At 29.1% G+C, this 18,764-nt stretch overlaps 1 protein-coding gene across 1 annotated transcript in view; it reads left to right on the forward strand.

Moving 5' to 3' along the window:
- The window catches only part of LOC107165019 (nucleolar complex protein 4 homolog B), a 567,342-nt gene that overhangs the window by 391,956 nt on the left and 156,622 nt on the right, over nt 1-18,764 (forward strand). The gene's annotated exons all lie outside the window — the stretch shown is intronic.

Genomic DNA, 18,764 nt, shown 5'->3' on the forward strand with positions numbered 1-18,764 from the left:
CACAGGACGGAATCGAAATTACAATAATATTATTTGGTATCTATTATTTTGTAATTATATCCATGGTTCAATGGATCGAGACAAACACACCCAAATACAGCTGTTTATCAGGCCTTTAACAGATTCAAATAATAATTATTGTGTATGGTACAGTTTGCATTTCAACTGATAATAACGTCCCATATTAAAATACTTGGCCACATTATCAGTGCCATTTCATTATGCTCTGGTTCCAAATTCCCATTGAATAACCATGTGAAACTAAAATGAAAATAAACAATACATTTATATGATAAATCTCTGTAATCCCCAGAGAAAGCTTTGGTACTTGGTATTATATAATAATATTATAATACTGTTTGATTATACATATATTAATCACTATAAAACTATAAAACGATAACATTATTAACGTTTTGTTAGTTAATAGTTAATAAATCTGTTGCAAAAATATTTATTCATACATTTTCATTGTTATATATATATATATATATGCACACAAAGTAGATACAATCAATAAACAATGCAGCTACCAAAAATTAAGTCTAACTTGTATTAAATAGAAAGGTAGTTTAAAATATAATATCTGCTAAATATGTTATAGGTATATGTTTAACATGTATAATTGTTAAATTAATAAAAAAAAAAAACAATTTCATCAGTTTGTTTTACAACCTGCACAGTTAATTTGGTACCTATACTTAAAGAATATTATGTTAAATTAATTAAAAGATATAACATTATTGGAGATGGTTGAATTACGGAGAATATTCAAGATCATTTTAAACAAATATTTGACAAACAATGTATAAATTAAGTATCTCAAACAATTAAGTAAGTGCCTTAAACATAAACCACTGAACACACATTTTGATTTTTAAATAACATCGTTGTGGTTACAATTTCTCACGAGCAAAATTAAATTTTCTAAATATAGTCTTCTTTGAATTCCATTTTAAGCTTTAGTTTGTCCTTTGATACAAAAATACAATGCAATTGAGCAAATAGTTTTTCGGTTATCTACCAGTAACTTTTGATTGGAAACTGCGTGGGTGGGCTAAATTTATCTAGACAACCACTGATAATCAAGAATACTTCTACAATGACGGTAAATCATTAAATTATCTCTATTTAAAAGTTTATAATTATTATGACTGATTATATTTGATTCTTATTTATTTACGGAATTTTGTTATTTTAACATTTACTATATATTGTGTATGTAATTATTACAATAGATTATAAAATTATCAGTTATTATTACAATTGTAAATTTCAAACTTTAAATATTTTCTTTTCTTGATGAATTCATTAGTGGCTGAAGAATCCATTAGTCTAATATAAATATCAATATACTCGTATTATATAGCTGCTTATTTTAGTATAATAATGTGGAATAGTTTAGCACACTAGTTTGATGTTGCGTATTTCCCAATTTGTTGATGTGATAATAAAGATAAACTTACCCGTTTTACAACGAGAATGTTTCCAAGGCTTGTTAAATGTTCATACAACCATGTTTCTACTTTTACAATAATAATATACTTACAGCACAAACTTACTTGTTGCAACATAATTTTAACCGAAAACATAATTGAATTGAATTGAAGTATGCATTGATTATGTACGGTATTCTTTCGTGTAATTTATTTGTTTATGTATTCATTTGTTTTTTTTTTTATATATATATTTTGATCAGTACTTTCCCTACAAACAAGCATTTAATACAGGTGAACGGTCACTACATGAATTTTCAATATTACAATATAAATGGTATTTTTTCATGGATTTTTATTCATATACATATACGAGTATATGTAAAAAAACTCATAAATTAAATTATAAAGTATTTTTTTATTTAATATACTTGTGGTTTTTTTTTAATCTATAAAAATAAAATACCTACCATAACAAATTACACCATTTTTTGATAATATATAGCCAAATTATAAATTATATATTTACCAAATATTATCGATAAATATAACATATTACAAACATGTTTGAAAAAAATATAGCTTAACTAATAATAAAACTATAACCATTGCATTTATAAATAAGATTCAATTTTCTTAATCTAATTGCTAATACCTAATTAAAAATATATGTACCTAAGTATATAATATACACCTTTATGTTTATTATGATGATGAGAATAATTAATAGTATTATTTATTATAGATTTTAATAAAATAATATGTATTGCTACTAAGGTTGGTAACACATGAACAATTTATTATAATAAATAGTAACTACTGATTAATATGTGATAAAAATGTAATTGAATAGCATTAGAGTAGTGGTAACTAACCACTAAGTTATATTTAAATATATTAAGTATTACTATTTACTGCAACAACTTATCTAATAGGTACCTGTACTATTGGGAATTGCTCATTTTTATTCATTTGAATAAACAATTATTATTACCAAACAAATTATATTAATGATTTATATAACTTTTTAGAGATAAATTATATTTATAATTCAAACAAGTAACCGCAAGTATTAAATAAATATAAATTTTAATAAAACTGTGCTTAAGTTTATTAAATCGCGTATACCTAATAATAGAGGTATGCGTCTTGTTGTTTTTAAACCGATAGAAAATTAGTAAAAAAAATTATTATTTAATCTTAACATTATAAAAATAACGATGATGCATTAACATAACCTCATGTTTATATTTTCAATATCTTATGTACTTGATTCAAAATTCCCAGTCAATTTTACATTTTTAATTAATTTGTCTTAAATAAATAATGTATTAATATACCTATTATTTAGTTTATAAGTATTCATCACAGTTCATCGTAATGTTATGTAATATTTTAAGATCTTTAAATAGGCAATAATAACTATAAAATGCATACAATCTCAATACCATAATTTGAGTTATTTTATTTTATCTTCTTCTCAAAAATATATTATTTTAGCCAAAATCGTTGTCACTTCATCTTCCGACAATTCGATTTCTCCGGTAAATACTTTAACAATTTCCGAGTAACCACTAACCGGATCAACCACGTGGTCGAGGGGATAAAATTGCACCATAACTTTTGTAAGATCAGTTTAGATTGCGGCTGAAACGTCACAACAACTTACAGATAATATTTGGCGAGTGCGATAAGATGCATAAAAACTTCTCCACCAGTTTTTCGGACAGTGTCAAATTAAAACGGTAAAGGTTTTTTGCAATAAATAAAATGGCTTATGAGTCTTGTGTGGGTATAAGATATTTCTATAACGACTAAAATTATCAAAAATACGATGTAAAAAGCGATTAATTCTTCCCCCCTCTCGCCAAAAATGTTAAGAAAAATATATAATAACTATTATAGTATATCAGTTGAACGCTAACCATATTAATTATTATAGATATATTAACATGCACATAGATGTTTAATATATTAGTAAATTATAGTCACCACTCACCAAACTATAATTTTCCATATAATGTACCTAATATTATATTAATAAAGATCTACATGATATAAAATATTGTATTCTAATATTATAATTTGTATTTTATACTCATTGTTTTTCTTAGTAAGGCATCAAAGTTCAAAATAGCTATGTCAAATACTTCATGAACCAACTTTAGGTTATAATGAAGTTAAAAATCGATTATGGGGACTTTATGAGTGATGCAGTATAAAATAAAATTACGCGTTTTGTTATATAAAGCAAACGGGATGAGTAAAACAAACAACTCACACCAAAGAAAAATTAAATTATGTATAAACAGATTTTCAAACTGTTAACTACAATTTTTCAAATTTTTTCTTCGTTATCTTTAATAATTCACTAAACATTTTTTTTTTTTGTATTTTTACATGGCATAACATCACAACTATGACTTATTTAAGGAGATTTTATAAACTCATATATATTGGCATAAACCATTTGTAAAGTAATTGCATAGTAAGAAAATTTGTTAAATGCCATACATAGCCTGAAACGGCTAAAAATGTTTTTGTTTTGTTTTATAAACCCATGAGTCTCGAAATTACCTAGAAAACATTTTTTTTTTTTTTAGTTTCTGTATAAAAATACCATAAGAAAAAAACAATAGAAGGCATACATTATTATTATGGATGGTTGATAAATATAGTTCATTAGTACACGTTTAATCAATTTTTCAATGCGGTACACTACAATGACAACGTTATAACAGTTATACAACCATGACGAAGTCATACCGACATACCGTTATACAATTATTAATGTTTACCTCAATTTGTGATGATATTACACGATAAATTATTATCACACTTGTTTATTTGACGGGTGCGATACGAATGAATAAATGAATAATTTGGATTTATAATTGACAATATTTCAATTTTAATACTAGACTTATTTCAAATATTGAAGACAATTTCAAATTAAAAACGGACATGGTCTTTTGATTTAATGTATGATAGAAAATCAATAAATAATTGAGTGTTGTAGACCCTGCAAGCGTAATAACGTAAACAATAATTCGTCGAGTTACATGTTAAAGCTTTAGTTTTTAGAACCTTATTTTTTTTATACAAATTGTACAATAATAATTTTAATCAATAAACATCAATATTATGGCTTTCTTTAGCAATAAGAACGAAGCTATTTGATCCTCGAGAACAGCAATCTCCAACATACGACCTACTAAGCTTTTCTAACCTGCTTTTAGAAGACAGATTATAGTTTGTTTTGAACCATAAAAAAAATATTGATACTACTAAAAGTAATATACCATATTATACTTACAATATTACTTCTATTAAACACAACATTTTTTAAAACCACAACCAAATTGGGAGATTGTCAATTCCACCAGGAAAAATAAATATTTTTAAACTAACTTTTAAATTCGACGAATATCTCTTGATACGTTTTTTTTCTTTTTCTCATCAAGCTCTACATATCAAAACCAGTAGGTATATTATAAAATTTTCACTCAGTTTAGAGGATAAAAAATGTAAAGCCACTGTAGCAGGCACCTTTACTTTGCTATACCTATACCGTTCGCTGGTCTTTCCATGCCACCTATACGCACAAGGGATATTATGTGAACAGAAGACGTTCGGAAAAGGTTCGAATGGGTTTTTAAACCTCTATAGTGCAGTCGAAGACGGGATTGGTAATTACGGTTCGGGTCACATATGTGCCACACTATAGCCGTATTATAATATATTTTAGGGACGGGGTGATTTAATTTAAGCTAGTGCGGGCGTTATATGTTTATATATATTATTACATATACTCTCGTGCATAATATAATATGACGGCGCACATGGACAGAGAGAACGAGAAAAAGAGAGAGAGAGAGAGAAGGAGAAAAAAACGGGAAAAAAAGTTGGTATAGAGCACCCGCGACCCGGGCCCGACTTGTCCGCGCGGTCTGTCTCATCGGCGCATAAAGTCAAAACCGAATAATAAAACCAATCACTGAGATTTTAATTGGAAAGGGTTGCCGGGGAGCATAATGTGTACAGTGTTGCGCTCGTCGTCGTTCCGTGACGTCATCCGTGAAGCCTCGACATCTGGACGAAATCTAATAATTGTCAATCCGCGTACAATATACGAACACACGATACCATCGTATAGACTTGTGGCCCTACGGCGGCGGGCATATACGATATTTCCCGTTATACCCAATGCGTGCATAAATCAATCCGGTGACACGCTCACACTCGTTGTCCTATACATTATTATGCGATCGTTCCTCTGTGTGTGTGAGTGTGTATTAAAAACCGATTCGATTAGGTGAGAAATTGAACGCACTGCACCCGCCCCGAGGTGACATTTTGAAAAAATAAAATGAAACCGTTCATTTGAACGACGACGCTAGAAAAGAAATTGCGAAAAGGGTGAGCCGCTGCAGACCCCTTTTTTATTTATTTATTTTATTTTTTTGATTCGCGTGTGTTGCCAATTTGCATATATTTATATATATATATATATACACACGGTGATATAATATAATGGATAGTGCACAATATATTATTATAATATGCATAATATAGTCCGCCGTGGTTGTTTTTGTTTGTCGGTGAAAAATCTCGTTTTATATGTCAGGTATATTATGTTTCCTAGTTGGAATTCACTCCGCTCACGGAGTTGCTCCATAATATAGTCACCTAATGTTTCAAACGTGGATTTATTATATAGATACTGTTACTTGTTATTTTCTTATAATATCTGTGCCATTAATTTTCCACGTAATGAAATTCATATCTAAAATATTTTTTTTTCAAATTTGTTCACAATTTTTTAATATGAAATATAAATGTTTAAACTTGCACGTATTCAATAAATTTATGATACCATACGTGAGACTTAGAAAACGAAAAACTTAATAATATATACAATACACATTTTAGTGTCTGCAATACATTATACAACACATATGGTATATATTATAATACACTGTATGTTACATAATATAATGCGTTCTTAAATTTTGGTAAGTTATCGAAATAATATTTATGTGAAGTATACTCGTGTTCAGGCCCTGGACTAATAGTTACGTATATTCTATTGGGTAAAACTATATATGATATTTATATGGCGTATTACAATTGTATGCCGTAACGTAATATAAAACGGAAGTATAATAGCGCAATTTAAACAAGCAGTTGGCATAAAAAAAAAAACAAAACAAAATCTGCAGTGACTGCAAATCTACAAAAGTTATTGTTAACTTTGAATTATTGATCATGATATTTTTTACCGTCGTTATGAATTGCTTCCGACTGTAAAACTTCGGCCGTCCCGAAGAATATTTCGATGAAAATAAACGAGACCGAATCGCCGATAATGTAAAACAAATGGTATTAGTTTATTGAAACAAGGCGCGAAATGGGAAAAATGGAAAAAGAAAAAAAAACTTTTATACACACTTACCTACGCGCCGGGCGAACATCTGCGACGAATTTTTCGTTATAACGAAATTTAAAGCTCCGGAAATGGCCGCAGATTTGCCTCGGAATATAATATATTATTATAAAGATTGGCGGGGATGGGGGGAAAAAAGTAAAAATAAAATAACGAAAACGTTGCGCAAATCGGCGAAAGGCTGAAGTTTATGCAGGAAAAATGCGAGACCATAAGAATGAAAATGTGACGTCGTTAACGAAAGATTTACTTTACGCCGTTACAATCGTTTTAGCCCGCGTATATGATAAACAGTCTGTTGTACCTATATACATTCATATTATAATGTATACGCCCACTCATGAGCGCTTTTAAGTGTTTCGAGCACCGACTACAGTACGGTTTTTACTTATTTTACGTGGATAATCGACGTTAATAAAACTTTTTATCGTATCACTCAAGCGCGTGCGCGCGCGCGTGTGTGTGTGACCGTGTGGAGTTTTCGACGTCTCTTTTTTTCAACGTTTTCTCGTTTTTATTATTAGTCGTCGACGGGTAAGAGAGGCATTACCGCTATCAACCTGCATCGCGTACGATCGTTTACGTGAAATTCGATTTCGGCTCGGGTTGTTTATTTTTCTACTCCTCCCCGTCGACCCCGGGCCGATATTAGGCGTTTTCCGTATGTAGGCCAAAACGGTATTTTTCTATATACCCACCTAAATCCCACGCACTGGGAAACACCTGATGCCCATTCGCAATGAACGCGAGGCTTCGACGTATCGGCTTTTCGTTTTGGCAAATATCGGCAGCGGCGATTGCTTTCGGTTTATATATATAATATATATATACTTATATGTGGCACACGCGTGACCGAACGAAATCAGTCGAATGGCTTTTCACGATTTTCAAAACTTTTCATATTTTAACTATCGTCATCGTAAAAAAAAAAGCAATACACAACCTAACCGGTCATTTTAATATCATCTCTGACCGTTGACGCCGGAAATGACTTTTCTAAAAGCGTTATTATTAATGTATAGTACTTGTCAAGTGTAAAGGTAACATGTTTGGTGCAGGAAAACGCGATGCCCAAGTAAATCGATTCAACTCGTAATACTGTGATGTTAGCATCTCATTTTTATTTTATCGCGATAACAATGCTACATTTTACTGCAACTGTGAAACGTATGATCAAAATATGATCTACACCAACTTATCATGATACGTTTTAAGTCTTTTAAATGATTGTCACACAATACAATAATGTTATACGTAATAACGTTTCCAACATGCGTGATTGGATTATGAACCTTTGAATAGATTATTTTACACAAATTATTGACGAGTAAGGTGATAATTAAATTCGACTGATTAGGATTCAAATTTAACAATGGGATTGGCATTAAATATAATGTTATGTCGACAGTAATAATACGATTGAAAACAACAATCGAGTTTAGGCTCTGTAACAGTGAAATACAAGAAACATTAATTATGTTGATTTCTATAGTATTAATAAATAATGTGTTAGAAATTAAAAAATAAGTTTCATAAAAAAAGCCCATTTAACAGATCAAATTTTTAAATGTAAATAATTTTTACACATACCAAAATTTAATATTTTGATTTAAACTGAGTTTAACTACTGAATGCACACAAAATGTGATATAGTATCTATACTACCTATTCGATCTAAATATTAAACGATTATTTCTTAAATAATTATTTATTGTTGAATTTTAATCCCTCAAATAGGTTATTGAGCATGTTTAATGACCAAGTGGTTAATGATTTTAGGTATTTTATTTAAAAAAATCTATTTTGAGTTTACCAAATGTATGGAACATCTTTTATCAATTTGTTTCGAGTGTAATTTGTCAGGTTTGTTTTACCAAACTTCAAGTTCTAAATTCAAACCTCCACAAATCACTCAGTGTGACATCTGGAATAATCCAGTACTATTTATTTGAAGGTCCAAAGAGATTACTCTGACTTAAAAGAGACCATTTAAATGGCTTCATACATAACTACCAATTCGTATTCAAAAAATGTTTGAGGTTTAACTGTAATAAAAATAATATGTTGTGGTAGAATAAATATTAGTTAGAAAACGTATAATTACTGTTAAATAAAATAATATTTTACGTAAAAATGTATAAGCTTTTCATATTATTACATTTCATTATTTTTACAAGTTTATGATACGCATGTTCTATTTATTTGTTTGAAAACTATTTTAGATTGTACCACAACGATTCAACTGAAATAGCAAATCATAAATATTAAAAATAAACTATAACAGAAGTTATAATATTGTATTTTATCAGTATTTTATGTTGGTTTGTTAAATTAGATAAATTTTTGTACAGTTAATTCTTAATTAGGAAAAAACCAATCACACTTATATTTTAAACAAATAATAGTTCAATATTGTTTGTTTTATGATAAATGGATATGAAAATTCCTTAAGCATTATGATAAAGCATATTAACTAGAAAAGTTTTATAATTTTATGGTTTAATATCATATTTTTATTTGTACATATAAAAAAAAAGTTTAAATGACAAAGAACTTAGTGCGTACAAAATAAATGAATTGATGTAATAAATGACTTTTGCTATATACTATTTTTGATTTTCAAATAGTCATTGTGCACATTATGAAGATATGTATTTTTGTACAATGTTAAGCCGTCATCGTTGTATAGTTTATAACTAATATATATATTTTATAAATACAAAAAACAGCTTAGCATCGGTCTACTATTACGAACATTTTCACACAATATATAATGATGTAGGAAATCTAACGTTCTGTTATCGAATATCCAACCTATTCTCATGATGGCTTTTTCGTAATATTAATGGTTCACCCTGAGATTTCAAACTTTTAATGGCTACTCTTGCGCCATAACACGAGTTGAATTCACAAACTTTCCCTAGACATCATAATGGAATCTTCTAAAATAGAGCGTTAATAACAGGAAGATTAGATTTGCTATACCATCGTCCATAATATGTAAGAAATTGTTGGTGAACCGAAAGGCAGTTAAAATAGGACACTAAAACATATTATATTTATCTAAACGCATCATATATTTTGATACGTTTTACAACAAAAGGACGTGTAGTTTAAACCTAATATATAGATAATATTAAATTTAAGTACAGATAATTAGTAAACCCAAACGAAATGGCTCTCAAAATTGTAAGCCAAAGCGATCGGCTGTTTACTGAAGTGTTGACTTTTTTCCCTCCCCCAAAACTTGTACCTAAGGACCATTTGTCACGTAACAACTGCGCTTTGTCCGTAAATTTTTCGTTATTACTTTTTTCTTACTCTTTTTAACATGCCACCGACCCTTAAGAGCATTTCAACTTTTTGTTGTAATTTTTCTCTCGTAATCCTACACGTCTTTGAAATCTGGTCGAGTATTTCTTTTAAACAATTTTTTTCACAATCAGTCACCCAACCACAACACCCCCCGCCCACCCAAACAAATAATGATCATTCGTAAATCATCGTCTTTTCTTGATTTCGTTTTAATAAATGCATACCTTCATGTTACAGACTGAACTTATGAACAATAATAACAAAACGAAACAAAATATTTTATTGGTGTAATTTCTGAACCAGAGTTTTAGCAACTTCTAATGCTTTCTTCTTTTTAACCGCACGACTCCATACCGTCTACGCTATGAACCGCAATTAAATGATCTCCTCCTCCTCGTCTGTCCGTATCTTTTGCCACGCTTTTGTCCACTGCGTAATTCCACCCGAAAAGTTAAGTACGAAAGCCCAACGACAAATTTCGTAGGCTACGCGGCGTCTCCTTTCCTGAATATCTAATTACTGCTGAACCGCAGAAGCCGACCAGATGTTTTTATTGTTTCAACTTTTTCCCCTTTATACTCTCTTAGTCTCACTCACTTCGTGGTAATGGATTCTAGACGGGGAAACAAATTCGATTACGTGGTAACAGGGCTGCTAAAAGTTAACAACAATGTTGTCGGAACGTCGTACAATTTAAAAAGTTTATTCCGACAAGACGTATAAATTACGGGCCACCAAAATGCGGATCTATTCGGCTATTGAAATGCATCAACATTGACCACGAGAATTTTAAAATATGATTACGTAATAGTGTTTGAATATTCATCGAACGACGGTAAAAAACCATTTAAATGCATTTCGAAATACTGTTGCAAAAATGACGAACATTTTCAACGACGGGTGAAAAAACACCCCGGAGCGGTTTATTGGTATATTTGAATTGGAAAATTCTGCACGCACACGGTAAAGCTATGGAATGCATTGGAAAATATAATTTTCAAATATTTTGAACACGTGCTTTAAATATCGACGACCGGAACGCATTTAATTAATTTCGGACTGGAATCCAAATTGGAATGTATGATGAGAGGGGAAAAAACATGAACAAGACACAGGACCTCATTTGCTTACCTCAGTGAAAGATAGGGATGTATAATAATTATTATAATATATTCAAAAACTATAATCGAATCAATTTATAAATTTCCGAATATTTATGATTTTTAAATTTCTTTAAAATATTTATTGTTTTTTTTTTTTTTTTGTAAACGTACGCAGGTTTTATCATGACAATCTATCACTTTCAAATATGATTCAAATGTATAATTGTCATATTATCTTCTTAATACACCTTGCAGTATATCATATTAAATTACGAAAAAAACAACGGTTGTGTTTCTAATAAAACTTTAAAGTCGTACACTTGAAATCAAAAATCATATCAATATATATAATAGGTATATCAATGAAATAATTTATATTCGAATTTAATGTCATTGTAAAGGGATATTATATCACACAGCATTTAAATATTAAATATTATGTAAATATAATTATAAACATAATATTGTATTTTATATTTTATACGTAATTTGGGGGTTGTGAGTCGGCAATTTATTTACAACCGTGTTTATTTTCATTCAACAATAAAATATCAATAGGCAAGTCAAGTGAGATCCTTTCACATCCATTCAATGTCGATATGATATTTGCGTCCAACAGATTAATACATTTTAAAGATAAAGATAAATATTTTATGACGCTATTTGTTTTCTGCAGTTTCAGAACGCAATCTAAATGAAATGGATGTCTCTTACAGCGTATAGCTTATGTCTAAAACACATTGCACCTAACTATGCACGCAAACATTATTAAACACGATAATGATAGCTGGTTTATTGCAACCATTTCAAAGTGACACATTGTTACCCGCGATGTAATATATCGCACACGATGATAACGCGCCCGAGAAGAAAAATAAAATATAAAAGTTTTAAGATTGGTTTTGTCCTAAACTCCTAAGTAAAAGCTCTTGACGTTTGCAGTGAACATATTATTTTAGTCATCAGTAATGTGTTTTCTCGCTAAACCGAAAACTTTTCGGTTTATTTCTGTCTTTTATTTGGCTCTAATATTAACAAAGTTTCGCAGCAAGTTGCCGCTCCATTAACTACCCGAAATGAGTAGGTACGGTACCTACTATGTATAATTGGTATTTTTAGTGTGCATGTATCGGAATAAGCATATTTTGTGGTACGCCGAAAAATTATGATAATATTAAACTGTTACGATTTCAATTATAATTTCAACATCACGCAGTACCTCATCTTATTATATTTATTTCTAAGAATTAACTGTAACGTAATAAAAACAACGGGTCATTTATTATTCGTGCATTACAGAGATACCAAATAGGTGTAACAGCGATCAAAGTGTGCGATATATATACCTGTATATTAGTGATTTGCTACAGTGATTGTTTAGAGAAAAACCAGCAACGTCAAGAAAATCTAAGATGTAATAATATAGAGTGCATTTCATTGTTAACTCATATTGCGCTTCAATTCTTCGATGATATAAATTACAAAAATAAAAAAGTATCGTGTGCCAGCAAGCAATCAGAGGAATTTTTTTATATGTAAACATCTAAACGCCTTTCGGATGAAACGGATTATAATATTATATCGTGTTGCATAAAAAAAATAAATATTCATGTTTACATAAATTATTGTTTACATAAAATATATTTATGTTTTTTATTCTTTACAATACTCATAACAATTATTTATTTATTGGTTGGTTTCCATGGTAATTATTTTACGAAACTATTTTCCGTTACCGAGACGCATAATCGTTTGTTTACAGAAAAATCACAACAACCATAAAATATTGTTAAAGCGAAGGAGGTGCGTGTTAATGTTTACGCACATCAAAAAGTGAACAAACTTGAATTTGTTTTCGAGGAATATGTTTGCAGAATTACTCGAAACGAGATAATTCCTAATTGTTTATTGTTATCAAAAAATTTATGAATTATATCAAATTTAAAATTTTTTTATTAAACGTTTGATAAAAAGTTGTAAATAAAGTTAGGTACCCATAGTACCTATAGTTATTTTAATACGTAATTTTAAAAATTATTATTCATTCCTTATGACTAAAATAAAATGTGTAACTATTTCTCATATTATGAGTAACATCAACGAAAAAACTCCATATTATTATTATTGCGTTGCTTAAAATATAAATGTTTAAAATAGTAATCTGATATGATGACTTAACATGAATATTATATCAAGAACCATGTACTTTTATTTACTATGCCGAAGGGTTCTCGGCACAGTGGGATCATTTCGGCTTAGATATTTTCACAAAGTAAATTGGACAAATAATAAGCTGTGGACCATTTTTTTTACCCTTCATATAATATAGTTATATGTTTATATAATAATATATATAGCAGGAATACTTTCAGAATAATAATAATAATAATACTACCAAGTATCACGTGGAACTTGAAAACATTTTTCCTTTATTGCATTATTAAATGATTTATTTTTTGTTTATTATAGCTTAAATATTTATGGATGATAAATTCATGTTTTTATAATTTACAAAAAAAAACTCTATCTATTTTTCTCTGAAAGCTTTTTGGAAAATTTCATAGATTATAAAATACAAGATTTAAAATTATTGATACTCAAAATTCTACTATATAATACGCAACTATAAATAATTTATCTATAATATTTCTTTGATCTTTTAATAGAATTTTTTTCTAAAATACATTTAAATCTTTTTTTTTTAGAATTAAACATTGATTTAGAGTTTAATAACAATAAATTAGCTGTTCGTGTATTAACTTAGGTAGTTAAGTAACACATTGCACATGTAATAAAAAACGATTTTAATAATTATCATAGAAAAGTTGAATTATATACCTACGTTATAATATAATATTAATTTTTAATAATTAATTTCTTTTTTTATTTATTATGGTTCAAAAAATGGACTTTTATTAAAGCACGGATGGTTTTTATGTAATTAACTGATTGTTTTTTTTACAACGCTGAGTAAATAAAATAAACAATTTGAATTTTATTCGTTAAATAAAACCTATGTACCTATCAATATAATTAAACCGTAACTTTGTTTTTCACCTCCCATCTCCCCCTAACATTCTAATAGCCAATGGAACATTATTCCTACGAAACATATTATTATCATTGGGGCGGGAACGTGAACGACGTTTATTGACCAAAAGAGAAAATGGTGTATAATATATGAGGTGGGTTGCGTAGTAGAGATAACAATTTTATTCCAATGCAGACCTCCAGTAGCAATTAAAATAGGAACGAACGGGATGATTTTTAATCTTTATGGATCCTCCAGTGAATTATTGTTCCGGCGACGGGGTCGCTATCTCTTTGAACACGTGCATTGAGCGGGGAAAGGGTTTTTTTCAATATAAAAATACGTCGAAAAAACTCAATGCCTGTAGACGTCTTTAATTTCCCTTCAATATAAGCCCACTTTTATCTTTAGACTTTTCGTTTTGTAAATTTATTTTTTTTTTTTTCGGAAGTTTTTTGCTTTTGTTTCCGGGTATACTGTTTGCTCGCGTGCCACAAAATTACGATGCCCGCGGGCCCGACAAACTCACTGTCCCCTCTCGTCGACGTCTCTCACTGTTTGTAAAAGCGGTTAATTCACCGAATAGGTCATGCGGGGCCATTTAAATACGTCCGCTGGTAAATACGGATAATCGGGGGTGGTTTAAGAGTGAGAAAGAGCGACCCCTTAAGCAAATTACATAATATGCTTAATTTGTTTTATTTTCGGTTCTTTGTTTTAAAACATAAAGGTTTGAATACTGCCATGTTATTGAGATACGATTATAACCATCGATGTAATCGTCTGGAAAACGCTACTTTAAATTTTAATAGTATGTACTATCAAGTTACAAAAAATACCGCTTAACTCAATAACTTATTTAGACACATATAACGTGATTACATATAATAATAATAATAATAGTACTATAGTATAATTTTAACATTAATTTTGCTACCAACTTATTTTAAGCTATTTAATAAATAAAAATTCTCAGAACAAATGTTTCAATTGAGTTTAAGACACTTTTTCAAACTGTTATACTTTCATACTGATTGTTAAAGAAACTGCAGATATAACTCATTAAATTTAAAATGTTTTTGTGGCTGAGTTTCAATATGACTAGTAAAATTCAGTCGTTTATAAATGATACATTTTTGGTGACAGCTAATGAGAATTATAGCAACGGTGTCCATGAAAGAAAATATGAAGAAACAAGTTGATTGAATGTATATTTATATACAATTAATGTGTTATACTGTTAATAAAATAATAATGTATCAATATGGGTACATAATTTATTGTTATTTAAAATTTAAAATTTTTAAATTATTCCACTTCTTATTATTAAATTTTAAATTTTATTTTCTACTTGTATGCATGTTTCAGCCTTAGGTGTAACTAGATGAGGGCTAAATATTGCTTTAGTATCTTAAAATAGTTTGGTAACATCTCCAAATAGCTTGATTAATGCTAATACTACCTAGTGTAATAATTTCTGAAATGTAATGAATTAAAACTTGGAAAAACGATATTAATGGATAATCATTAATACATTTGCTACTGAAGATAGGATAATTACATAGATGTAGAAATATACTCATTAATAATCTTTTATTGAGGAATTGATTATTATTAAAGAAATATATAATCAATAAAATAATAGGGAAATATTTATATCGTAATTTTTTTTTATAATTTTAGCATTAAAAAATGTAAGATCTAGTTGTGCCCAAGGTTTCAGTGTATAGTTATACAAAAATAATCTTTATTTAAATAACATGGCTTATATTGCTGTATGGACTTATATTATTATTATTTATTTATAAGAAGGAAGCCTCGATAACATGACCATTGGCTTTTTAACATAATATGGTTCTAAAATATTTTAAACTAGATTGAACAATGAATATTTTTCATAAATAATAATATTCTTCCGTCTTCGTTTGGGCCCAGTGCATCGTGAAGTTGCTCAGGTATGTTGTATTTTTGTGGTTTATATTATTATTTTGGTTCACAAAAAATATATTTTTCTTATTAAATCAATTTGAGCTAAGTTTTGAGAGTTATCTCAAACTATATTTTCATAATATATCATTGAATCACCTTTCAATAATATAATTTTTACCTACACAATGTAAACATAAATTAATTTTTTTGTATAACTTATAAATAATATTTTAATATAATTACTATTCTTGAACATAGTATTTGGATTAAAAATAAACAATAATTTAAATATTCATTGGCTTATTAATTCTATACATCATGTTTTCAAAAGTGTATACGTAAATGTATTTTCTTTTAATCAAGTTACAAAAGGGCTTTACTACCTATACGCTATGCATTTTGTGAAAGTATTTATATTATGTTAATTTCACGAATTGAAAATTAATAGATTTTTTTGAATAGAGTTCAATTTAAATTGAAATCAACACAGACAGTATTTCGTGGTGTTCGTTTATTTTTCAATTACGATTACACTATGCCGCAAAAACCACATTATACGTATTTCTGTGGATGTCCCCAGCTGTTGTACTCCCTGTTTGCACTTAAATTATTCCAGTCGAACCCCTCAAAAACCATCTAAAATACGATGCACTTTTCTAACAGGTTATTATTGGCGCAAAAAAATAAAGTGAACGGCAAATTAAATCCGAAAATTGACATTTAGCTAAAACCACGAAAATCAATATACCTACCTACATATTATACTAAAAATTACATATTTATAATGCTTGCAAGGAATACACAATCAAACCAAGTTTTTAAAGCCTCGTAATTATATTATTATTTTTATAAATAAATACATTACTATTCTATTTTTTTTTTTTTTTTTTTTTATTTAAGTTGAAGATTTAATTACAGCTTGTATAAACTTGTACAACTGTATTACATATTTTAATGACTTAGACTAAAGTTTACAATTTAATATAATTTTTAAGGTTATACATTTTTAATGGAATCTGAGTTGGTGCCCAGTGCATCGTGAAGGTGCTCGGGTATGTCAAATATTTAACAGGCCTCTTGTGTGTCTTTGCATTCTGTAATAATTTTTTTTGATTGTAGTTAGCTTATGGTATATTATATTTTTATACTTATAGTTTTTAATCTTGAAGGGACAATTGTAATATGATTTGTATATATGTTAATTTTTTTTTAATTTCCATTATAATTACTCCTAATTAACATAAATTAATCTAGAATATTAAATTAAAAATGAGATTAATATTGTTAATTATACTTAATTATATTACTAATATACTTACTTACTATTCGAACTTGTATTTACTTACTATTTTAATTATTTGACCAATGCTTATTTAATACACTAAATTAACATTTGCATCTAAACATCTAAAAAATATAGAAAGACCAGTTTGATGATATAATAATCAATATCTATAATCCTCCATCTGCTTGTCACTTCAACGTCTTTTTGCTCTTGTAATTCTTATGACATTTTAACGGAACGAAAGGTTCAGTTAATAAATGCTTAAGTGACTAAAAACTATAGTTTATTATTTTAACATTTGCATTATAATATTACAGACATTATAACACACAGACAAATTGAAAAACAAAAATTCAGTAATGACGATTCAGTATATTAAACTGCTATTTTCTTATAAGTATAGCGATCTTTAAAATGTTGAATTCTCACTAGGCATATAGTTGGATATTTTTATGAAAAAAAAAAAAAAAAATGGTAACAAAGGAAATATATTTCTTGAAAAATCGATGAACGTCAAAAACTAATTACATTAGGAGTGACTTTCTGAAATAAGAAAATAATTTTATAATAATACCGTTCTGATTTTGTCTGAAAAATTGCCAGTCCTATACAAAATGCGTATCGGAAAAAATACTGTCGTTTTGAGTTATGAGGCAATTAGCGAATGAAAATCGACTTTCCGTTTCTCTCGTATTTTTTTCCATTTGAAAAAAAAACTTTAAACAAACTGCGGCTTAAATTTATTTTCACTTTCCGACGTACGTATAATGCTATATAACATTACAATAATAATATAATCCTGTTAGCCTCCTGTCGGGTTGTCGATAAGATACACACACACACACACTCCAACAAGCACATGTACACACGTGAAGCACAGCGATCGACATCTGTTAACCATATCAGGTTAAATTATTATAATATACCCGATGGGTCGACACCTAGTGGTGTCCTGGTGCCGCCGTCCTGTCGCGCCATCATGGAGGTAAAAGGACACGCGTACGCGTAATGTAGGCGGAAAGGACGCGGATCGGCGACAGGACGACAGTGGTTACGACGGGGGTGTCGCATGGTGGCGGTGGTGGTTACCGTGGTATACTACGATTTACTTACGGCCCATGCGGCGGAGGTGAAGGGTTGTTAATGCGCGTTTAGCCGGCGGCAACGACAAATGTTTTATGCGCGCGGACTACGGTTAAATTCAGATTTATTGGCCGCC

This window comes from Diuraphis noxia, unplaced genomic scaffold (genome assembly GCF_037042655.1).
Source record: "Diuraphis noxia isolate RWA-SAM2 unplaced genomic scaffold, SU_Dnox_SAM2 contig0005, whole genome shotgun sequence".
Taxonomy (NCBI): domain Eukaryota; kingdom Metazoa; phylum Arthropoda; class Insecta; order Hemiptera; family Aphididae; genus Diuraphis; species Diuraphis noxia.